General features: G+C 43.6%; 1 protein-coding gene across 2 annotated transcripts in view; it reads right to left on the bottom strand.

Annotated features, from left to right (window-relative positions):
• Window positions 1-25000, bottom strand: part of LOC135112581 (protein amalgam-like) — a 162885-nt gene that overhangs the window by 49954 nt on the left and 87931 nt on the right. Inside the window, exon 1 of one of the 2 annotated variants that reach the window (XM_064027055.1) lies at window positions 12141-12303. The exons of the other annotated variant lie outside the window; for it this stretch is intronic. The gene's annotated coding sequence lies outside the window, so the exon portion shown is untranslated. Of the gene's footprint in view, window positions 1-12140; window positions 12304-25000 lie in introns of those variants that run through there. 2 annotated transcript variants of the gene reach the window in all.

Here is a 25000-nt window from a genome sequence, read left to right as displayed (position 1 = left end):
CCTTTGCTCCCCCTCCCCCCAAGAGTGGCAGAACGAAGGCATTATTCAAGGAGACAAGGCTGCTATTTTGAGAGAGAGAGAGAGAGAGAGAGAGAGAGAGAGAGAGAGAGAGAGAGAGAGAGAGAGAGAGAGAGAGAGAGAGAGAGAGAGAGAGAAATGGGAAATATGATAAAGAAAATAGAAAACGAAGAGAAACACAGAAACAGGGGAAAGAAAGAGAAACAGAAAGAAACAAAAAAAAAAGAGACAGAAAAGAGGCAAAAAAAAAAAGAAAAGGGATGCAAAAGAAGTAGAAAAATAGAAAGAAAAGACGAGGAAAAGGAGAGGTAGAAGGAAAGGAAAGGAACAGAAAGAAAAAGAAGACAAAATAGGAGACACAGAAAAGGCTGTTAAATCTCTCTCTCTCTCTCTCTCTCTCTCTCTCTCTCTCTCTCTCTCTCTCTCTCTCTCTCTCTCTTTCTTTCTCTCTCTCTCTCTCTCTTTGACTTCATCACCTTCAACTCGTCATGAGGGAGAGAGAAAGAGAGGAATAGGAAGGAACATTTACAGAGAAACACGCGCCACACGTACAGAAACAGTCTCAGGTGTTCTTGCAAGATTAAGGTTATGTAGCACAGGTGCCTGTTAACTCCAACACGTGACGGATTGCTAAAGGTGGTGGCGGTGGTGGTGGTGGTGGTGGTGGTGGTGGTGGTAGTGGTGATTGGCAAGAGGAGGAGGAGGAGGAGGAGGAGGAGCAGGAAGAGATGAAGAAGAAGAACAAGAACAAGAAGAACAAGAAGAACAAGAATAAGAACAAGAAGAACAAGAAGAAAAAGAAGAACAAGAAGAAAAAGAAGAAAAAGAAGAAGATGAAGAAGAAGAAGAAGCAACACAAACAACAACTACAACAACAACAACAACAACAACAACAACGACGACAAAGATTAAGAAAGAAAAAATAACAAGAACAACAACAAAAAAGCACAACATCGAGAACGAGAACAACAACGCAGCAGAAGAACAAAGACGATTACACCAAAAAAAAAAAGAAAAAAAAAAAAATAAATAATATAACCTACACTAAAACACATTTTACATTCAGTTATTCAATCACAACACGAATAAAACTCAACGAAACGGAGGAGGAGCATTGTGGCAAGGCGCCCAATGCTCTTCAAACTCCCAGCTATCACACATTCACACGCAACACACGTAGAAAACCAAACCCATTCCATTTATTTTAGTTTTCCCTCTCCCTATTATTCCCCTTGTCTCTAAGGTCCATTTTCCTTTGAGAGTATCACAAAGAGGGATAAATAACCTTAGCTTCTCTTTGTCATGTATAAATAACAACGTTTTGAGAAGTCTTGAATCCCCGTATGTATATTAGTTGCCCTGAGGCGGAGGAGCAGTCTGTAAATACATAGGGGAAAGTAAGCACATTTCTGGCAGTCTCACAGTCTCTCCTCGGGGAAACTTACTACAAGAATTATCTCTCTCCTTCCTCCTCCTCCTTTTCCTCCTCCTCTTCCTCCATTTCATCTCGTAAATTTACTTGGTTGTTCGTAAAAACGTGGGAAAATTAATTTGGTTGTGCTGAAGATAATATTTCGTTTTTAACTTCGTATTTATTTTTGCTAGTGGTGGTTACTGTTAATTTCTGGTGATGAGACGAGAGAGAGAGAGAGAGAGAGAGAGAGAGAGAGAGAGAGAGAGAGAGAGAGAGAGAGAGAGAGTGGCACAGATACGCTAAATGAACTTCATACACATTTGCTTATAATAAATCACCGGTGTGTGTGTGTGTGTGTGTGTGTGTGTGTGTGTGTGTGTGTGTGTGAGTGTGTGTGCGTGTTTGCGCGACGTGCGTAGCCAGACAAAGCGATGTCACTCCGGCCATCATTAACTTTCATATGTACACACACACACACACACACACACACACACACACACACCAATAAAAAGTCAGAGGTCATATATTATTGTCTTATTTCTCATCCCTTCAGGCACTATAACTCATACCTAGTACTATAAATATTTCTAATAATACTTAACCTGATATTTCTGCTTAAACCCCACGTGCCTGACTCTCTCTCTCTCTCTCTCTCTCTCTCTCTCTCTCTCTCTCTCTCTCTCTCTCTCTCTCTCTCTCTCATTTCACATTTTCATAGTTTTACCTAAGCTATTTTCTCTTTTTTTCTTTCATATGTCGGATTTTTACCTGTTATTCTGTTCTCTAATTCATTAAGCATTTCCTGCTGTCAAGTAAAGAACACGTGTCTGTTATCCATTTGTAGTACGTAATAGTAGTAGTAGTAGTAGTAGTAGTAGTAGTAGTAGTAGTAGTGATTGTTGTTGTTGTTGTTGTTGTTGTAACACAGTCGCTTAATAAACTTAGTAACTTGAACAGTCAAACTTACGCTCTAAAACACACGGAAACTATATATACGTACACCACACTTCGACACACACACACACACACACACACACACACACACACACACACACACACACACACACACACAACACGAAACATCAAGACAATCAATACACATATGGGTTAAGGTAAAAGGTTAAATATAATGCCAGTTAAAATGTACACTCGAGTTAGTTTTTAATAAGATGTCCATTACCTTGATGAGGGCATATTTTTTTTACATAACACAGAGAGAGAGAGAGAGAGAGAGAGAGAGAGAGAGGGAGAGAGAGAGTGTACGGATTGTTGTCATACTCATCTTCACCATCACTTAACCATCACAACACTGCACTATACATTCCTCACCATCATAATCTTTCACTATCTCTTCCATCACCACTATCTCCCTTCTCTCTCTCTCTCTCTCCCCTTACACTACGGTCACCCAACAATAACATAGTAACGGTGACAGAAGCGGCAGTACCACCACCACCACCACCACCACCACCACCACCACTAACATCATCAGCATCATCAGTCAGATCAGCCCTCGAGGATCTTTCTAAGCTTAAGTAATGTTTATTTTCTCTACTTTTATATTTATCTAAGTAGTTGATGCCTTTTAAGTATTGTCACACTCACACACACACACACAGCTGATGTGAGTATTAATATTGATGTAATGGTGGTAGTAGTAGTAGTAGTAATAGTAGTAGTAGTAGTAGTAGTCGCTTGCCACACGTCACAGCACACACTTATTAAACTTTGCAACGTACACACTATCACACACGCTCTGAAACACACACATTGAAGCTACGGCGCGCGGTATATCAGTAGTAGCAGTAGTAGTAGTAGAAGTGGTAGTTGTAGTAGTAATAGTAGTAGTAGTATTCATTTTGTTCTTATTGCTTGTGTCAATGCTATTATGAATAAACTGTACTATAAGGAAACAGTTTTGTATACCTCGTGTTATGGAAGTGAGGGAGACACCACGGGCCCTAAGAGTGAGCCTTGGAATTCTGAATGCATTAACTTCATTACGTCACCACAGCAGCCAGATGTTAACCTGATTCTTATTGCATACAAGTTCATTTTTCATAACATATCAAGCTTTTTAATTATTGTCTGTCTGTCTGTGTCTGTCTGTCTGTCTGTCTGTCTGTCTGCCTCTCTCTCTCTCTCTCTCTCTCTCTCTCTCTCTCTCTCTCTCTCTCTCTCTCTCTCTCTTCTCAAACAGGAAAACAGAGACTTCGCTAAAATATGCAGCGTGTTCTGGCAACTGTTGGACTTGCTAATATTAAGATGAGTTGCGTACACACTGAGCACGTACACACACACACACACACACACACACACACACACACACACACGTCAGGGGAATGAAATATAAGGAGAGAAATAAACATATGAAGCTCGCTCTTTTTAGAACAAAGGAAAATAGGAAAATATGTCTGTGATTTGGAATCATCATAATGTTAATGAGGAAATTCTCTCTCTCTCTCTCTCTCTCTCTCTCTCTCTCTCTCTCTCTCTCTCTCTCTCTCTCTCTCTCTCTCTCTCTCTCTCTCTCTCTCTCTCTCTCTCTCTCTCTCACGAATCAATTCCACAAGAGATAATCACATAGATGCGTGGTGTGTGTGTGTGTGTGTGTGTGTGTGTGTGTGTGTGTGTGTGTGTGCTTATCATATTTCCCGGAATGATCGTGTTCCTGGTAACATTTCTTTGTTCTATAATTGTAGCTATGCAGTGCAGGTTACCTATGTACTGTATACTGTGTCCACACGCATCATACAAACAAACAAACAAACCACCAAGACTCTATACGTACGTACACACATACATAAAACATACATGCATACAAATAAGCAGGAATAGACACACACAACAATATACAGACAGACAGACAGAGAAAATAAAGTAGACAATCATAACACACACACACACACACACACACACACACACACACACACACACACACACACACGTAAGTCGATATTTTGTTTAAGTGATATCACAATAGCCTTCGGGGAATGTTTGTATATGTGTGTGTGTGTGTGTGTGTGTGTGTGTGTGTGTGTGTGTGTGTGTGTGTGTGTGTGTGTGTGTGCAAGTATGTATGAACATTCCAATACGTATATTATGGTTAGGTTATCCTCTCGGCCTCTGTAGCAACACCACTACCACTACCACCATCACCACTACCACTACCACCACCACCACTACCACCACTACCACCACCACAGCCCAGCGCGGTCGGAGTATAACAGTATATTGTGCGTGAGTCAATTGAATATGCCCGCTAAGGTTAATGTATTGTTGGTGCAGTGGATGTATTTTGCTGGCGTGAGAGAAACTGTAAGAGGAGGAGGAGGAGGAGGAGGAGGAGGAGGAGGAGGAGGAGGAGGAGGAGGAGGAGGAGGAGGAGGAATGCGTTCATAGAAAAAGACATGTAAAAGTGTGTGTCTGTGTGTGTGTGTGTGTGTGTGTGTGTGTGTGTGTGTGTCTGTGTGTGTGTGTGCTAGTATGTTGCCACCACACACACACACACACACACACACACACACACACAGACAGACCACAGTACTATAAATAGCTAAAAATAAATAATAAAAAAAAGAAGGGAAAAAAAAGAGAGAAAAAAAAAAGTAAAGCACACGTGACGAAGAAGAAATAAAATCCCTGATTGAACAATAAATTTTGAAACGAACAAACGACCCAATTCATTTTCGAGCGATAAGTAAAGAAAAAGAAAACACGCGATTATCTATTATTTATGTCCAATCACAGCAAGGAAAGAAAACGACGACGAAAGAAATTGAAAGAACAGTAATAATAAAAAGAGAGAGAGAGAGAGAAAAAAAAAAAAAGCTGACAGAACGATAAGATACGGAATGCAGTAAAACAAACATTGATCATTTCTGGAACGTTGGACAATATTTTGAGATTTATGTGAAAAATACACGAATAGTTACGATACAAACGGCCCGTGAGCGAAACTTTTTGGCGCGTTTAAATGCTTTATTTATTTATCTGCATATTTATACACGCACCTTTTTTTTTCATATATATAATTCCTTTTTTTACACTTTTCTTTTACTTTTTTCCCCGACAAGGTAAAAAAAAAAAAAAAGAACACCGGACTTAATTGTTTGAATAAATTATTTTTTTGTTCCCACGACTGAAACGAATGAACGTGATTTTAGTAATAGTTCGATTTTCACGTGTACACGAATAAGACCACACACACTCACACACACACACACACACACACACACACACACACACACAACACACACACAGCAGTACTAGGAATGAACACAAAAAAACGAAAAAAACGAATAAAAAATCATATTCTTGGCCAAAGTAACATACGAATGAATAGATATGCATACCGAAGTGTGCTGCAGATCTACTATACATAGAAAATGAAATAACATATCAGTAGAGAAAACCAAGGAATTTAAATAGAAACACAAAATTGAAAGGCGAATCCTCACATACCTCTTCCCTCTCTCCTATCTATTTCTCATCTCATCTTAGCTTTTCTCTCTCCCTCGTTCTCTCTTCTCCACATCTTCATTCCCGACGCAGGTGTGGAGGTACATCTTCTCTCCCTCACCTCCTCCCCTTCCTCCAACCCTTTCTTCTTCATCCTCCACTGAAAACCTCCCTCTCCTTTTCTCCCTTCTCTCCCTTCTCTCCCTTCCTCCTTTATCATGAGTCGAGACAGTGTACAATGAGCAAAAGAAATTGGGAGAGATAGAGGAGGAGGAGGAGGAGGAGTTAATGGCAGAAGAGTTAAATGCAGGAGAAAGACAATAAGACGAGAACAGTGCGAGAGAAAACGAAGGAATAAGAAAACGGAGAGGAAGTAAAACCATAATCATGAAAACACACAGACGAGGAAGAAAATTAATGAAAAAAAACACAAGAAAAAAAACAAAAAAAAAACAAACAAACCAGCAGGCAATGAAACAAATAATAATAACCACAAAAAAATCCTTACAACAACAACAACAACAAATCAAACAGAAGACAAATGCAACAATACAATAAGATAGAAAATAAAAAGATAAAAAAAAAAGAAATTATAACGACACTTGGCAAGCTGAGAGAAAGGAAGGGGAGGAGAGGGGAAATAGGGAGAAGGGAGAGGGGAGCGGGGAGAATATATAAAGCGCCTCCCAGGGTGTTGTTGTCATATGCTGTGGGTGAGTTGTGGGGCGTGGGGTGTAAATGAGGCCTGATGGGAAGAAGGGGAGAGGAGGAGGAGGAGGAGGAGGAGGAGGAAGAGGAGGGGGAAGGGTGGGAAAGGCAAGGGAAGGGAGGAGAAAGGAGTTATGTGTGTGTTGAAGGGGTATTTGGGGGTTGTGTGTGTGTGTGTGTGTGTGTGTGTGTGTGTGTGTGTGTGTGTGTGTGTGTGTGTGTGTGTGTGTATGGGAAGGAAACTTGATAAAGAGAAGGGAAGAGAGAGATGAGGAAAGTAGGAGGAGGAGGAGGAGGAGGAGGAGGAGGAGGAGGAGGAGGAGGAAGATAGCTTATGAGTCGATGAAAAAAAAAAAAGGAGGAAGAAGAATGGAAAGTTAGACCAGGAGAAATGTTAGCTTTGACTATGTGAGTGTTGAGGAGGAGGAGGAGGAGAATAAAAGAAGGAAAAATACCAACAAAATGTGAGACTATTCCTCTGTTTTAATCCAAGGGCGAGACGGAAGGAGATAGAAAAGAGAAAGAGAAAGAGAAAACGAAGAAAACAAGAAACAGTAGAGAGAAATAAAATACTGAGGAGATCACACACACACACACGCACACACACACACATACATATTCGCTGAGACTTTACACTCGTTCCCTCTCTACAAAGAAAAAAGTGAAACAAACGTCAAAATATACAAAAAAAAAAAAAAAAAAATTGCCAGTGAAGCAACAAAACACATACGAGTTTGGATTTGCCTTTATTTGTGTAACTCTACTTTTTTTGCCGCTTAGAGAGAGAGAGAGAGAGAGAGAGAGAGAGAAAGAGAAAGGGAGAGAGAAAAAAAAAGAACTAAACTGAAAATAATAAACCCAAAAATATATCCATATACGTGTGTGTGTGTGTGTGTGTGTGTGTGTGTGTTAACTTCATAATCTCTCCTGTGTACTTTAATTCTTCATTTCATAAACTGTTCTATACCTTTTCTCTATCTTTTCCTTTGTGTGTGTGTGTGTGTGTGTGTGTGTGTGTGTGTGTGTGTGTGCGCAGAGATCAACAGTGTACGCGCGGCAGTTCTCAAGTCCTCCAGGCATCAAATTAATCATGCCTGCCTGTATAAGCCCCAAGAATTGCCTCGTGCATCAGTAACCAGCCCCGAGAGTCGCCTCATGAATACACAGCGACGGACAGAAAATATTTACCCGGTGACGTCTCTCGTTTTCTTTATCTGCTTATTTTCTTTCTTATCTACTCGAGAATTATAAGGGGTGGGATCTAGAGGGAGCGACGCAGCAATGTCCTCTCTCACTGACGCAGAGGCTGACACTGAGACACGTAAGCATCGTCAGGATTTCATGTGATTAACCTTATGAGAAAGTACTGCTCCTCTCACTGTATGGCATTCTCTCTCTCTCTCTCTCTCTCTCTCTCTCTCTCTCTCTCTCTCTCTCTCTCTCTCTCTCTCTCTCTCTCTTCTAGAAAGGCTTTATTTGACAAAAAACCTGAAGGCGCTCCAAGAAATGTGTAATACCAAGGCACTCTTTGAAATATTACAATTTTTTTTTTTATTTCTTCTTGCTATACACTTCTTATTCCATTCTAGTTCCGTGTAATGCAAAATGTGACGTAAATAAAAAAATATATATATATAACATCAAGACGCTTTTTGAAATTATAAACATTACAAGGAATTTCTTTTTTTATTTTCCCCTTCCTATACACTTTTTTTTTTCATTTTATTTCCGCTTAATGCAAAATGTGACGTAATTAAAAAATGTGTACAATATCAAGACGCTTTTTGAAATTACAAACATTACAAGGAATTTCTTTTCATATTTTCCCCTTCCCATACACTTATTTTTCCCATTCAAGTTCCATTTAAGGCAAAACATGACGCAGTTCACAAAACTTACGAGTACACAAAATCAAGACGCCCTTTTGAAATTACTAACCTAAAAAGGGAGTTTCTACGTTCCCTTTCCTTCGCAGACACTTGTTTCCCTCACTTAGTTCCATTTAACGCAAACTGCAAAGAAACACAACACGAAGCAGCACGAACAACAAGCAAGAGGATAAAAAAACTAACTTTATTGTAAGGCTACACTATCTAACATGATTCTTCACCTAATGTCCTTTCACCTCACACAGGTCTTGGTGTCTAATACCTTAAGATGCTAAGCTGGTGGCAATGACACGCCTACCTCCCCACAACACACCTTTACAAGCCAGTGTTTAATTTTCCTCACCTTTATGACGACAAACAGTCTGATAAAGGTGAAATTCTCATCCACCAAGCTTTACTTCCCTTATTCTCATTCTTTTTTTTCTCACGATACCCGCAGGAAGGAAACTGAGGAAAGTAGGAGGCAGGGAAGGAAGGAGAGGAAGAAGGAAAGGGAGGTGGAAAAGGAGGAGGGGAGGTAAGAAAGGAAATAGGGAGGAGATAAGGAAGGAAGGGAGAGAAGAAGGAAAGTAAGAAGGGGAGGAGAGGAGGAAGGGAGGGAGAGGAGGGAGAAAAGGAGGAAAGAAAGTAAGGAAGGAAGAGGAGGGAGGAAGGAAGGAAGGAAGGAAGGAAGGAAAAAGAGGAGGAAAGGAAGGAGGAAGGAATGGAGGAAGGGAAAAGAGAAGGGAGGAAGAAGGGAAGGGACGAGATGAGAAAGGGAGGGAGGGGAGGGAAAGGAGGAAGGAGAAGGCCGGAGGAAGGGAAAAAAAAAGGTAAATGGGAAAGGAGGAATAGAAGGAAGAAGGGAATAGAGGAAAGGTAGGAGGAAGGAAAGGAAGAAGAGAAGGAAAGAGGAAAGGAAGAAATTAAGGCAGGAAAGATAGAGATCTAAAATAATGCATATCATCTTTTCATAATTACAATCCTAACGAGAAGGAAATAATCTTTGTTTTTTTACCAGTGGCACATATTAACAGGTCTCCCGAACTGCCACATAGCTTACGTGACGCTACAAACACGGTGGACATTAATTATTTGCAGTATTTATCGGTAATCCTAATGGGTGGAGAGGCGGCGGTCACTGGTGGATGATTAAATGATAACAAAGACTCTTGCGATTTATGAATGAAGATTACCACGTGTTTATTTAGGTCAGGATAGAGTGTTGGCCTTTGTTTGTGTTCCTGTTTGCTTATCTGTCTGTCTAGCTGTCCGTCTGTCTGTCTAATTGTCTTCCTTTTTAATTATTTGGCTATTTAATTGTCGAAGTCCGTCTCTTTGCGTTTTTTTTACCCGTTTCTCTTTCTCTTGTCTTGTTTCTCTTGTCTTACTGTCTGTCTGTCTGTCTGTTTGTCTATGTGATTTTGTTTTGATTCTGTCTAGATTTGTTTGTCTCTCTGTCTATCTCTCTGCTTCTGTTTACCTGTATTTGTGTCTCTGTATACATCTATTTCTGTGTCTATCTGTCTGTATGTATGTTCTATTTCCTATCTATATATATCGTCAGTGTTTGTGTATCTCTCTCTTCCCCTCTTCTCCCTCACCCATTCATCACCACTTACTACTGTCCTCCCCCTCCCACTCTCCCTCCCCTGCACCACCGCCTTTCACGCACCTCATTGAATAATTGACTGCATCACTTTCATATAATCACCCTCATTCATTTTTATTGCTTGCTAATAGACGCCGGCAATAAATATGAGGAGAAGCGACACGTCTCATGCTTCGCTGCTGACACGGGGTAATACAGTGCCCGACACAGCAGTAAAGGCATTGCAAGGAGATACATGGTGTGTGTGTGTGTGTGTCTCTGTGAGTGTGTGTGTGTGTGATGGATACGTAGACTGTAGTGTAGTGTAAGCATTGCAGTTATTTAGTTAGGTAGGTAGGTTAGTGTATTCGATGTACCTTGTTGTAAGTGGTGGTGGTGGTGGTAGTAGTAGTAGTAGTAGTAGTAGTAGTAGTAGTAGTAGTAGTAGTAGTAGTAGTAGTAGTTTTAAATAGTTTATAGCTTTTTTTTAGTGCGTGTGACAGACATAATAAAACATGAGTGGTAAAAGAGAGAGAGAGAGAGAGAGAGAGAGAGAGAGAGAGAGAGAGAGAGAGAGAGAGAGAGAGAGAGAGAGAGAGAGAGAGAATATAGAGGATAGACTGATAGAGGAAAACAAGGGGAGAGGCAAGAGAGAGACTAAGGGAAGGGAGAGGGAGAGGGAGAGGGGAAGCAAGTGTGTGTAGGAAGGTGTGTGAAGGCTGAAGGAAGTGAGTGTAGGCGTTCCCTCACGAGAAATCACATAGATGGACTTTCACCCTCACGACAACACCACAACAACAACACACCATAACGCAACACATTCACAACACAACACTACACCAGAGCACAAAACAACTCCAAAAATTAAGGAATAAATAAATCAAAATAAGTGAAATAGAGTAATGAATGCATGTAAATATTAAACCCGAAGAGAAATCAAACTGACACCTTGGTGATGAAAGGGTTAACAAGACATCACGAGTTAGACAGTCACTGCAGCATCACAAATCAGCACCAATCAAGCCACTTATCCCTCACAGCAGTATTTATTACCCACAAAACCACCACATCCACCACAGTAGCATTCACACACACACACACACGCGCACACACACGCCACAGAACGCAGCTCACCTTTACTTTTTACAACGCTAAAGGGGGAAAAAAATACAGGGAGCGATGAAAAAAATATTAAATACGATGAAATAAACGTGGCTGGTTAAACAACACAACCGAATTCGTGGCTGGCAAAATATTCCACAGTGGCAAATAATGGAATAATGGGAGTCTTTGCTAATTACCGGCATTCCGTATCCGTGAGTCACAAATTAATAGAGGAGGAATAGTTACCAGGTACTCTTACTGTTGTCACTCTTATTATCTCTTATCTTGCCACTGGTATTGACTATCTATCATTTATGTGGCTATTTTGTTTTTTTATATGTTTATTTTGTGCATCTCTCTTTACATGAAAAAAAAAATTTGTTGTTAGTTTTTTTGTTTTCCTCTCTCTCTCTCTCTCTCTCTCTCTCTCTCTCTCTCTCTCTCTCTCTCTCTCTCTCTCTCGTTTCAATTTCTTAATTCCTATTTTCCTTCCTTTTTGTCTTTGCACTTCCTTTTATCTTCGGTCTCGTCTCCTTCCTTTCCTCCTCCTCATTCCTTCTTTCCTTCTTCCTTCTTCCTTCGTCTATGCTATCCCACTTTTCTCATTGTAAGCTACATAGAACAGCTCCCACAAACCATCCGGCAAGAACCTCCGCTACTATTTGTTCTTCCTTTGTGTTCTTTTGTATTTCTTCTCCTCCTGTTCCCGTCTACCCTCAGGTTTCTCAAATTCTGTTCCCCTTCAAGAAAGCCAGACGCTTCCCACCTTCCATAATTTATCTTCTCTAGAATTAGCATCTTTGTCACTGTCCATCTGTACTCTCTCTCTCTCTCTCTCTCTCTCTCTCCTCTCTCTCTCTCTCTCTCTCTCTCTCTCTCTCCTCTCTCTCTGTCATTTTCATATTTTCTTCTTATTTTCTCCACCAATATTCCTCCTACTCTAATTTTCTCACAATTTCAGTATTTCTTTCCTCACCTCCTCCTTCCCTGCGTGTTTCCTTCTTGTTTCCTCTCCTTCGTCTTCCCTCCGCCTCCTCGCATTCCTCCGTGCAGCCAACACAACACAAATATAAGCAAGCTCTCCCGCCTCACATCCCTCGCCTGCTGTCCTTCCCTCTCCCTTCCTCTCTTCACCTCTCCTGTACCTCCTCCTGCTCCACCTCCTCTTGTATTCTTTCCCCGCTGCTTCAAATGCTTCGAAACAGCGAGGCGAAGCGGTGTGGCCTCGCTCAACAACATTATAATGAGAAGCCTCACTGGCGGGCAATGAGGCATGATGCGAGGAACAGCTGCCGCATTCAGCCAACAGATGGCGCGGAACAGCTGACCACCACCACCACTACCACTGCCACTACCACCGATACTTCCTCTCCTTTCTCCCTTCCCTTGTCCACGTTTATCCTGACTCTTCTCTGCTTCACTCCAGCGACATTCACTCTCCCTCTCCCTCTCTCTCTTCTTCCCTCTTACCTCCCAGCTTCTGTGACGTGAGGGTGAAGCAAAAATTAAGGAAAGTAAAATGTTTGGTTGAAAGAAATGTGTCTCGGGCTTTATTTCTTGGTCATCCCGCCCCGCTGTGGTGATTTTTAAAGAGAGAGAGAGAGAGAGAGAGAGAGAGAGAGAGAGAGAGAGAGAGAGAGAGAGAGAGAGAGAGATGAAGGGGAGATTGACGAAATATATACTTTGGGTAAAAATATAATAGAGAAAAACAACAAACACACACACACACACACACACACACACACACACACACACACACACACACATACATACATACGCACACGCAGCCACCTGAGCACCTCCCGCCCCTCCTTCCCGCATCACCCTTACCTCCCTCACCACTCTCCACCTCCTTCACCTTACCTGCCCTTATCCCCTCCTCCCTTCACCCCCCCCTCACCTTTCCCTCCCTTTGCACCTTTCCCTCTTCACCCCTTTATATATATATACCAACTGTTTTTGTATTCTTCCCCTCCTCTTCCCCTCACTCAACCCCACTCTCACCTCTCCCTCTCCCTCTCTCACCCTTCACGCGTCATATCGACATTATTTATCGCAGTTTTGAATGGAAATTGGAAGAGATTCGCATATGGTTTGCATATTTAAAGGTAAATGAATTTCCTGAGTCGCGTTTTCAAATTTTTCATTATTAATTTTCTGATTTTACCGTGCGAGAGTGATAACGGTGTGTGTGTGTGTGTGTGTGTGTGTGTGTGTGTGTGTTCGCCTCTCTTTCTTTAGTTCATTGTTTCACTTCCATGTTTTTTTTGCTTTCTTTCTTTCATTCTTTTGGAGGAGGAGGAAAAGCACGAGAAGGAAAGGAAAAGAAGAAGACGAAGAAGAAGAAAAGAAGAAAAGGAAAAAAAAGAACGAAGAAATACGAAGAAAACAACAACAACAACAACAACAACAACAACAACAATAACAACAGCAACAACAACAACAAAGAAATAAAGGAAGTGGTAGAGAGAGAGAAAGAAGGAAAAAGAAAAGAACGAAAATAAAAAAAAACATTACGAAAGACATAAACCTCTCTCTCTCTCTCTCTCTCTCTCTCTCTCTCTCTCTCTCTCTCTCTCTCTCTCTCTCTCTCTCTCTCTCTCTCTCAGTCAACGGAAAAAAGGAGAGCCATAGAAATAATAAGAAAAAATAGAATAAAATACTTGACTGTTCAAACAATCCGTTTTCTGTTTCGTTTTTGGATTAGCACCAATAATGGACACGTCCCTCGCGAGCCGTATTTTGGGAGGAGGAGGAGGAGGAGGAGGAGGAGGAGGAGGAGGAGGAGAAAGAAGAGGAAGAGGAGGACTGAAAGAAACAACTGGAAAAGGAGAAAAAAATGATAAATTAGGAAAAGTTTCAGGACGGAAGGGATGTGTAGTTTTGGAGGAGGAGGAGGAGGAGGAGGAGGAGGAGGAGGAGGAGGAGGAGGAGGAGGAGGAGGAGAAATAAGAGTTTTTAAAGGTATGTAATGGATATATTTCAGATTTTCTTTTGGTGTTGTTGCTGTTGTTGTTGTTCTTGTTGATGTTGTTTTCACGTAAATCTCTCTCTCTCTCTCTCTCTCTCTCTCTCTCTCTCTCTCTCTCTCTCTCTCTCTCTCTCAAATAGCCATTCGCACGAGGGGTGTGCAAATAAATAGATATATAATGATTAAAAATATCCATCCCTGCAGTATCTACCTGTCCATCCATCTATCGATTCAATTATCTAGGCGGAGAGGTAACGATAAATTTCTCTCTCTCTCTCTCTCTCTCTCTCTCTCTCTCTCTCTCTCTCTCTCTCTCTCTCTCTCTCTCTCTCTCTCTCTCTCTCATCTATCTACTTCGACAGCCTCATGATCCTTCTCACCTGAGGCTCATCCTTTCTACCTGTTCCTATCTCTCTCTCTCTCTCTCTCTCTCTCTCTCTCTCTCTCTCTCTCTCTCTCTCTCTCTCTCTCTCTCAATTTAAAGGCCGATCACGCAGTTTGCACCACAGCCCTGCGTGATCTGCATGTCTCTCTCTCTCTCTCTCTCTCTCTCTCTCTCTCTCTCTCTCTCTCTCTCTCTCTCTCTCTCTCTCTCTCTCTCTCTCTCCCGCCGTCCCTCCATCATCGTTCATGGCCGCCACTCATTCACTGCTTATTCATCTATCTCTTTCGCGACGACCCGCTGGGCTATTCATCGTGGGGCGACAGGCTTATTCATCGCCGCAGTCACGCATCCATCCATCCAGCGGCGGCGGTGGGTAGGTGGATCCACTCACGCCGTCTGTGTGTCTGTGTGTCTGTGTGTCTGTCCTCCTCCGCTACACTGCAGGTACTCGTCAATAAATCATTCTGTCATTCATTTATTTGTTAAGTTAAGTTTGTTTTTGTCTATTTCTTGTGTTCGGTTGTGTGTGTGTGTGTGTGTGTGTGTGTGTGTGTGTGTGTGTGTGTGTGTGTGTGTGTGTGTGTGTGTGTATGTGTGTGTGTGTGTTTCTCTCATATTTTCCTTCTCACATTCCCTTTTATCATCACTCTTACTTGTTTACTCTCTCTGTCTCTCTCTCTCTCTCTCTCTCTCTCTCTCTCTCTCTCTCTCTCTCTCTCTCTCTCTCTCTCTCTCTCTCACCATCAGTTATTTGTTTTTGTGATCCGGAGTTAATTGAGATTTTTATTGAGATGAATCACACGCTTGATGCTCTCACTTCTCCCCCTCTCCCTCTCTCTCCTCTCACCTCTCCCTCTCTCTTTTTTTTGGAAGGGGGGAGGGGGCAGCTGACCGATTTGGGGGGCGCGGGGTGAAGAGGGAGGGGAGTGGGGGGTTAGGATGATGTGTTTGTCAGTTTATTCATTGCGTTCATTGTAAATTTATCTAGGGCTTGTCTTTTTTTATTCACTCTCTCTCTCTCTCTCTCTCTCTCTCTCTCTCTCTCTCTCTCTCTCTCTCTCTCTTGTAACATTATCTTCAATGTAATCATTATTATTATCATAGCAGTTTAGGCACATCAAAAACAATTCTCTCTCTCTCTCTCTCTCTCTCTCTCTCTCTCTCTCTCTCTCTCTCTCTCTCTCTCTCTCTCTCTCTCTCTCTCTCTCTCATTTCTCACTCGAGCAAATCAATGTGAATGCCGCAAAATGAAGAGAGAGAGAGAGAGAGAGAGAGAGAGAGAGAGAGAGAGAGAGAGAGAGAGAGAGAGAGAGAGAGAGAGAGAGAGAGAGAGACGTTTTAGTAGTACTCTCTCTCTCTCTCTCTCTCTCTCTCTCTCTCTCTCTCTCTCTCTCTCTCTCTCTCTCTCTCTCTCTCCTCTTTAACTCCTTCACGCTTCTCTATTGCAAAATTAACACTATCTAACTAAAAACTTATTTGTGTTGCTTTTATTCACCAGATATTCACTAACTGCTGGTATATTTAGTGTTCGACTCTTGACCAGCAGGGGCACAGGAAACGCAGGTAACAGTGCAGGTGTTTATTCACAGAAGGTGTGAACAGAGAGGCTGGAGGTAGGTGATCTCTCGGCGCCAGGCCGCGCACTTCCACTTAACACTTATGACTGAAGCCTAGCTCGTTCACTCATACACGTATTCATGCCTCACACAAGTCTCGCTCATTCACTCGTTCACACAACTAGCTAACAACCACACACCTCCCCCGAGACATAAGGAAGATTCCTTATCTTTGTTATGGCTACCGTAACACATGAAACAAAGTTACAATGATTGAAGTACAGAAAACACGGTACATATACACAAAACAAACACAGCGTACAATGAACACGTACGACTAATCGTAGGTGCTACGGTGCCACCGCACCTGCAGTCGTCTCGGCTCCCTACGCTGTCGGCTGCTTCGACGCTCTGGTTGCTCTCGGCCACGGTGTACCCCGTTACCCTGATGCTCCGGGCTGCCGGGATGGTGGTGTTCCTCGTGACCCTGATGCTGAAGCGCTGCACCGCCATGAGCGGTGTGCTGCTCGACAGGAAGGGGAGCAAGAGGTCTGTGTGGGCGTAGGTGTCTTCTATTACGCCACATCACGCGACCGCTGCCCATCTTGATGAGGTAGTCTCTCCTTCGCCCAACAGCCACGATGACACCCAGGCGATCCCAGAGGCCTGTCGTGTGATCTTGAACGTCGACGTGGCCACCGAGGTGCAGGAGAGGAAGAGTACGGGCGGACGCGTCGTGGCAGAAGTTTACGCTTTCTTCCTCAGTCGCTCTGCCTTGGCGTCGCACTCATCAGCAGCGCGCTGCCACTGCTGAGCGTATGAGCGATGATGAGCCGGGACACAGGACCTCATAGGATGACCGAAGAGGACTTGTGCTGGTGATCGCCCTTCCGCCCTCGGAGTGTTGCGCAGTTCCAGCAACCCGCGAGCGAACGCATCCTCGTCCAGGTGTCCCTGCTGTGTGGTCGTGAGGATCAGCTTCTTCACGGACTTGACCGCTGCCTCGGCGTGACCATTGGAGCGTGGATAATGAGGTGAAGATACACGATGCTCCACCCCCCATCGAGCCAGGAAGCGCCGTACCGATGAAGAAGTGAACTGCGGTCCACCGTCAGTCCTCAGGAGAACAGGCACGCCCGTGTCGGCGAACACACCCCGAAGGACACGAACGAGCTGATCAGCCGATGCTGGACGTGAGCATGCAGACACGTGAGGCCACCCAGACAAGCGATCTACATACACGAGGTATGTACGGCCTGCTGCGTGGAAGTAGTCTGCAGAAACTGACTCAAACACCCTGCTGGGTGTATCCGTGTCCTGCCAGAGAGGTTCGTTGGCTTGGCTTGGTAGGAGTGGACGGCATAGTGAGCATCCAGAAACGACGTTCTCAACGTCTCTGTCCATACCAGGCCAGTACACCGTTTGTCGGGCCCGTCGCTTGGTGCGCTCCATCCCCTGATGACTGTCATGGAGTCGCTCTAGTGTTTCTCGGCGGAGGCTGTGAGGAATAGAAGCCTCGGCCCGTAAACCACCAGGTCGTCGTCTACGGCCAGCAGACTGCGCACCGGCCAGTACGTACGCAAGCGGTGATCGAGGTCGTGGCAATGATCAGGAAGCCCTCGATGATGACGTTCTTGAGCAAGCAGTACTCCCCGTCTCTTGCTGCTGCGGCACGTACCATTTCCACAGTCTGATCCTGGAGTGGTGCTAAGCGGACGCCGTCCTCATTGGTGGCAGATAACGCTGAAATGACCGCTGAGTGGAGAGGGTCGAGGTCACCAGAAGTAGCAGCATCCTCTTCCTCCACTGGGTCCTGTACTGGAGCACGTGAGAGGGCGTCGGGCACACAGTGTGTCGATCCCTTTTGCCAGCTTGCTGTGAAAGAATACTGAGCAAGCTTCTCCCTCATGCGCTGCAGCCGCAGGTTCTCTATTTCTCCCAACAACTTGCTATTGAGGAGAGGTATCAGCGGGCGGTGGTCGAGCACTAGATCGAAGTGAGGGAGTCCTTTCAGGTAGGTGCCACATTTCCTGACTGCCCAGACGATTGCAGCCATTTCCAACTCTATTACTGCATAGCGGCTCTCTGTGTCTGTAACAAATCTTGACCCGCATTGCACCATCTTCCACTGGTCACTGTGCTTCTGCAGGAGAACGAATCCAAATCCGTGCATCCTTGAGGCGTCAGTCTGTAGCATCGTTGGTAATGATGGGTCGAAGTATGCCAAGACAGGTGGGCTGACGAGACACTGTTTCACCTTCTCAAACGCCTCTTCATGGTTAGGAGACCAGCACCAACTGTTCTTCGGGCGTAAGAGATCTCTGAGGGGTTGTGCAGCTGCAGCCACAGCAGGAGAAAAGCTTCCAAGCTGGTTTGTAAGACCCATGAATGATCGTAAGTCGGTGATGTGCTGTGGTCGTGGGAAGTCAGAGATTGCCTTAACTTTCTTTGAGTCTGTCGTGTAGCCTTGTCCAGAAACAGAGTAACCACAGTAATCTACCACTCTTTCCGCGAATGTAAACTTCTGTGGGTTGAGAGTGATGCCGTGCTGGTCACACCGCCGCACAATCTGAATGACATGGGCTAAGTGCGCACTGTAGGTGGAGTCATAGGCCAGGATGTCGTCCACGATCTTGATGGTGTTAGGTATGTCGCCGAGAGCTTGGTCTCCTCGACGGTTATACTCGTCTCCAGACGAGACGAGACCCATAACCGCTCGCCGAAACTTGTACCGACCCCAAGGTGTTATGAAGCAGGTTAAATCCTGGTCTTCTTCTCTAATGGGGACTTGAAAATACCCCATCTTGGCATCAAGAGTGGTGAACCAAACTGCTCCGGTCCCGATCGAGGCGATGGCGTCATGAGGTGAGCGCACTGGATACACGGGCCTCTTCACGTAACGGTTGAGTCGTGTCAGGTCAACACACAGCCTTACACCAGATGTCTTTTTGGGACAGGCACGATGGGGTGGCACCATGCCGTAGGGTAGTCCACACTCTCGATGATTCCCTTGTTAAGCAGCTCTTCCAACTGGCTCTTAATTTCTTCACGCCAATTGTAAGGGATTGTACGAGATGCTGTTACGGCGAAGGGTCGAGCGTCGTCTGTCAACTCGATGGCCATGGATCCACCAGCCATTGCACGTAAACCTTCCTTTGCTTCGAAGACGCTGGGAAAGGCCTTGATCACAGCAGCAGCGTGCCCCGCACGCTGCTGTGGCATTGGGTCGTAGGAATGAGGCCAGCTGATCACTTCTGTGGGCGTAGATAGAGGTGGCTGCGAGGCGGTCGGGTACTTGATGGAGCTGTTGCCGGTGTGCTGTTCTTCCCTGCGTAGCGGACGGATTTGAGCCGGAAAATCTTCGGGGAGGATTCCGAGAGCGATGGAATCGTACCAGCTAAGCAGCGCCCCCTTCACCTCCTTCACCACGCTCACAACAGTCTCAGCTTCCCTGTCGCCCAGTTGCAAGTGCGACGAGAAAGTTCCTACACAGGTGAGGGGGTGATTACCGGCAGCATAAAGTCCATCACCATCAGCGGGCGCCAAGCTGGAGGGCGGGATTCCAAGGAGTGTTGCCGTGTCGAGGCCAATAACGGTCGTTTCGGCCCCAGAGTCAGGAGTCCACGTAATCTTGTCTCTTCCAGCGGGATGTGTGGCGGTAATGAGCACCTGGGGCGCAGGTCGTGCCGTCACCGTCTTTGTGTATACGCCTGATAAGAGCTGGTATACACTGGCACTGGCTCCCCGCCTCGGGCCTGCACCGCGATGAGGAGAGACAGTTGAGGAACTCCTCGAAGCTCCTCGTCGTTTCCTCACTGTCTGCTGACATACACTCGCAAAATGCCCTCTTTTCCCGCAGTTACGACACACTTTATCTATTGCCTGGCATCCCCTTTTGTCACTGCGACAATCTTTGCCACAACGATAACAGCCCGTGGGGCTTGAGCCCCCGAAACTGCCCTTCCTGTAGTTCGAGACAGCGTTCACACCATGGCTCGAAGAGTGAGAACCGCCCCTTAGTACTGCACTACACTGGTTGGCGCTCTCTGATGCTCTGCAAATATCTATGGCGTTTTCAAGGGTGAGTTTCTTGTTTTCCAGCATGCGTTTCAGAGCCACTTCGTCTCGTGTCCCAACGACAATTCTGTCACGCAGCTGATGGTTTATGCACTGGTCGCAAAAGTCACAGAAATTGGCGATTTCCTTTACAGCACATAAAAAGTCGTCAAAACCTTCTTGCGTTTCTTGCACGCGGGAGTAGAAGTCTCTTCTATCCATGATGATGTTGCGCTGGCTTCGCAGGTACTCACACATTGCATCGAGGATGGTTCTTAACTCCGCGTCTCTCGGTAAGCTTATCCCGTAGCGAAGTGTACGGGTCCACTCGTCGTCTAGGACAGCAGCGAGTGCCGCCCTCTGCTCAGCCAGGGAGAGACAGTCTATCCTGGCGAGGGTTACGTATCCTTCAAACTTATGGCGCCACGTGTCGAACTCACGTAAAGATGCTGACGCCGTTAAGTGAGGAATGATGGTGGCGGACGTCGGGAACCTCGCGCCCTGGGTAGACGTGCTGCGGGCTGTGGTTTCGCCTTCATTGCTCGCCGTGGTGCGACTGGGAGCTTGTGTCCCCACTCTCTCCAGCAGCTGGGTTAAACGCTCCTCGCGAGCCTGACTCTGCTCCGACTGTCGCGCTAGCAGAGCCTGACTCTGCTCCGACTGTCGCGCTAGCAGGGCAGCCAGCGCCTCCAACTGCTTCTCCATTCTGCGCCGTACCCACTGCAGCCTTGTCCTGATCCTACTCACTGCGCCATGTTCGACTCTTGACCAGCAGGGGCACAGGAAACGCAGGTAACAGTGCAGGTGTTTATTCACAGAAGGTGTGAACAGAAGGCTGGAGGTAGGTGATCTCTCGGCGCCAGGCCGCGCACTTCCACTTAACACTTATGACTGAAGCCTAGCTCGTTCACTCATACACGTATTCATGCCTCACACAAGTCTCGCTCATTCACTCGTTCACACAACTAGCTAACAACCACACATTTAGAGAGAGAGAGAGAGAGAGAGAGAGAGAGAGAGAGAGAGAGAGAGAGAGAGAGAGAGAGAGAGAGAGAGAGAGAGAGAGAGACGGAAGAGTAGAAAGGAGCAGGGAAAGGAGAGAAAGGAAGACAGAGAGAAAGAAAGACAGAGAGTAAGGAAGGAAGGGAATGAAGGGAAGGAAAAGAAGAGGGAAAAAAATAAAGAGAAGAATTCAGGTGTTTTGTTGGACTGGTGGTGATGGTGGTGGTGGTGGTGGTGGTGGTGGTGGTGGAAAGAGGGGAATAGTTGCTAGGAGAGACAGTACTAATAAAAGATAGTAAAAAAAATAGTGGAGGAGGAGGAGGAGGAGGAGGAGGAGGAGGGGGAGGAGGAGGAGGAGGAGGAGGAGGAGTATTTGACACCTTTATGACTCCCTGTCTCGCTTGTTTTGTGCGTCTGAGAGAGAGAGAGAGAGAGAGAGAGAGAGAGAGAGAGAGAGAGAGAGAGAGAGAGAGAGAGAGAGAGAGAGAGAGAGAGAGAGAGAGAGAGAGACACTGATGTAGGTAGGGTAGTAAAGAAAAAGTGAGAAATGAGAGAGAAATTTACGGAAGGGAAAGCAGAGGAGTAATTCTTTCAATTATTTTCTCTTTACTCATTACTCTCCCCTTTTCTCTCTCTCTCTCTCTCTCTCTCTCTCTCTCTCTCTCTCTCTCTCTCTCTCTCTCTCTCTCTCTATTTACTCTCGGACATACTGCCCCATTTTTTCCTTTCTTGTGTTTCCCTAATTCAGTAAATATTCTCTTTCATTTCGTTATCTCCCCTTGCTCCTCCTTTCCTCTCCTTCCTTCCTCCTCTCTTTCTTTCTTCTTGTATTTGCTCTTTCTCTATCTCGCCCTCTTACTTCTCCTCCTCCTCCTCTTCCTTCTTCTTCTTCTCCTCTATCTCCTCTTCCGCCTTTCCTTATTGGCTATAATTAATTAGAGCGCTTTCTGTCTGTCTGTGTGTGTGTGTGTGTGTGTGTGTGTGTGTGTGTGTGTGTGTGTGTGTGTGTGAGTGTGTGTGTGTTTCCACTTCTAATCTACATACCTTTTATTTTTTATTTATTTTTTTAAGGAAGAATATAAAAACCACCATTGAAAACCAGATCACTCTTTGGTCATACAGTAAATAAAAGTCGTATTATGAAGGGGTGTGATTAAAGAAAAAGTCAAGGGTTACAATAATTGCCAAGGGTCAGAGTTAAAGTTCAAAATTAAAGGGGTTACAATAGAGCATCTTAATTAAATGTCATAATTAGCTAAGGGTCGCAAATTAAGGGTCACGGGTTAGGGTTATACTGAAAGGGGTCAAATCAAGGGTTAAAAATCTATGGTTATGTTAAATGGCCAGATTATTAATGGTAAAGATTTATAATTATATGAAAGGGTTAAATTATCAAGGGTCAGAAAGGGTTATTTTGAAAGGGTTAAATCAATGGTTAATATTTAGGGTTATATTAAAGGGACAAATTAGCAAGGGCCATAAAGGGTTATATTAAAGAGTGAAAATTTAAAGGGTTAAGGATCATAACATAATTAATATTCAAAACTTAGGAACTGGTCATCAATTTTAAGAAAATGATGCGAGGCTTATTATCATTATTATTATTATTATTATTATTATTATTATTATTATTATTATTATTATTTTTATTATCATTATTATTACTATTATTATTTTTTTCTTTCTTACAAACTCGTTTTTTTTTTCTGCTGGTGTTTCTTTTTGTGTGTTCTTGTTTATGTGTCTGTTTGTTTGTTTGTTTGTATGTTACATCATTTGTCTGTGCGTCTGTCTGCCTGTTCGTCTGTTCATTCGTTTATTTCTATTTATCTGTCTGTCTCTCTGTGTCTGTCTGTCCCACTGTTTCTCTCTTTCCCTGCATTTCTCGTGTCATTCTTTTCTAACTCCTTTCTTTTTATTTTCTTTCTTTGTCTCTATTCCTTCCTTTGTCACTCTCCATCTCTCTATTCCTCTCTTTCTATTTTTATTAGTGTTCGTCACATCCTCTTTCTCTTCCCCCTAATTATGTTTGTCTATCTATTTGTCTATCTGTCAATTTGTCTCAGTCTTAATATATATTTTTACCTGTTTTTTTCTTTTTTCTGTATATTTGTCTGTTAGTATGTATGTCTATATTTTTATTCGTTTCTCTTTCTCTTCATCTGTATGTGCCTTTCTAAATATCTGTCTGTCTTTTCATCTCTCTCTCTCTCTCTCTCTCTCTCTCTCTCTCTCTCTCTCTCTCTCTCTCTCTCTCTCTCTCTCTGGCAGCACGCATACAATATACACATACATCTCTCCGCCACAACTTCACGAGCAACAAAGGAGCCTTCCTCGCCACATCCCAAGTTGGGTCTTGATATCAATGTAGCCTTCACACTCCTCCTTCCTCTTAGCCTTCATTCTCTCACCACCTCTTCCTCTTCCTCTGCTTCCTCCTCTTTCTCGTCTCCGTCTTCCTATTTTCCTGCTCCTTTTCCTTCGATATCGTTTTTTCTTGTTTTTTTTTATTATTTTTCCTTCATTTCCTCACTGTTTACTTCTCTCTTCCTCTTTCTCGTCTTCGTCTTCCTGTTTTCCCGTTTCGTTTTCTTCTGTATTGTTGTTTTTTTATTATTCTTTTATGTTTAAGTCAATTTTCTCTCTTCATTTTTCTGTTTCTTCTTTCTCTTTTTTTCTCCTTCTTCCTTTCTTCCCTGTCTTGTTTTTGCTTTAGTTATTTTTCTTATCTCTTCCTTTTTTTATATGACTAATTAAATCCAATCTCTCCTTTTACTCATTTTCCTCTTCCTCTTCCCGTTTTCTTCATACTAATTTGCTATTCCGTTTTCTCTTTGTCTCCTCTCTCTTTTTCTACCTATTATCCTTGTTCTTTTATGTCTATTTCATTCCTCTAGCTACTTTTTTCTTATTTTTCTTCCTCTTTTTCCTCTTTTCTACTTTCCTCTTTCCTTTCTCTTTCTTTAGTCTTCGTTTTCTTATTTTTTCTATCTCTTTTTTATAATTTAGTATTTGAATTCCCTCTTCCCACTTCCTCTTTATTTTCCTCTTCCTCTTCCTCTTTTTTTAATTTTCTGTCTTTTTCCATGTTTCGTTTTTGGTTTGTGTTTACTTTTTTCATTCTTTTAAATTATTTTCGAGTTGCCATTCCTTTAATTTCCTTACCTCTCTCTCTCTCTCCCTCTCCCTCTTTCTGTTCTTCCTTCCTAGATTTCCTTGTTCTATATTTCGTCTTTATTTTCAAGTTTATTTTTTTTCTATTTTCTTTCTGTTCTTCCAAATTCTCTACTGTTTTTTTTCTCCTTCCTTTTATCTCCATTTCTCTCCGTATTTTCTTTCTTTATTTTTCCCTCCTCTCTGTCTTGTATTTATGTTATTTTTCTTCTCCTTTTTTATTATGTGTTCTCCCTTTTCCTCTTCTTTCTTACTTATCCCTTCTCTCCTCTCAATTTCTCTTTGTCTCTCCTTCTCTTCTCTTTCCTAATACAATCATCAGCTTTTCTTCCTTTCCACTTTTCTTTGCTTTGTCACTATCTCTTCTTAACATTCTCTTCATCTTCCTCTTTCCTCTTCCTGTTGATATTCCTCCTCCTCCTCCTTCTCCTGTTCCTCTCTTCCTCTTCATATTTTTCCTCTTCCCTTGTCTTTCCCTTCTCTCTCCTTCTATATCTTCTTAACCTTATCTTTCTCTCTCCTCTCTCCCTCTCTCTCTTCACATTTCTTTATTTTCCCTTCCTTCTCTTCTTCTTTATTCTCTTCTCTTTCTTTACTTTTATCTCCTCTTTTATTTCCCCCTGTCTCCTTCCTTTCGTTTTCTCATTTCTTTTTTTTTTTACATTCCTCCCTTTTTGTTCTTTAAAGTGAGT

This window comes from Scylla paramamosain, chromosome 24 (genome assembly GCF_035594125.1).
Source record: "Scylla paramamosain isolate STU-SP2022 chromosome 24, ASM3559412v1, whole genome shotgun sequence".
Lineage (NCBI taxonomy): Eukaryota > Metazoa > Arthropoda > Malacostraca > Decapoda > Portunidae > Scylla > Scylla paramamosain.
The sequence above is the reverse complement of the archived record's forward strand: the minus strand, read 5'-3'. Positions and strand labels throughout refer to the sequence as shown.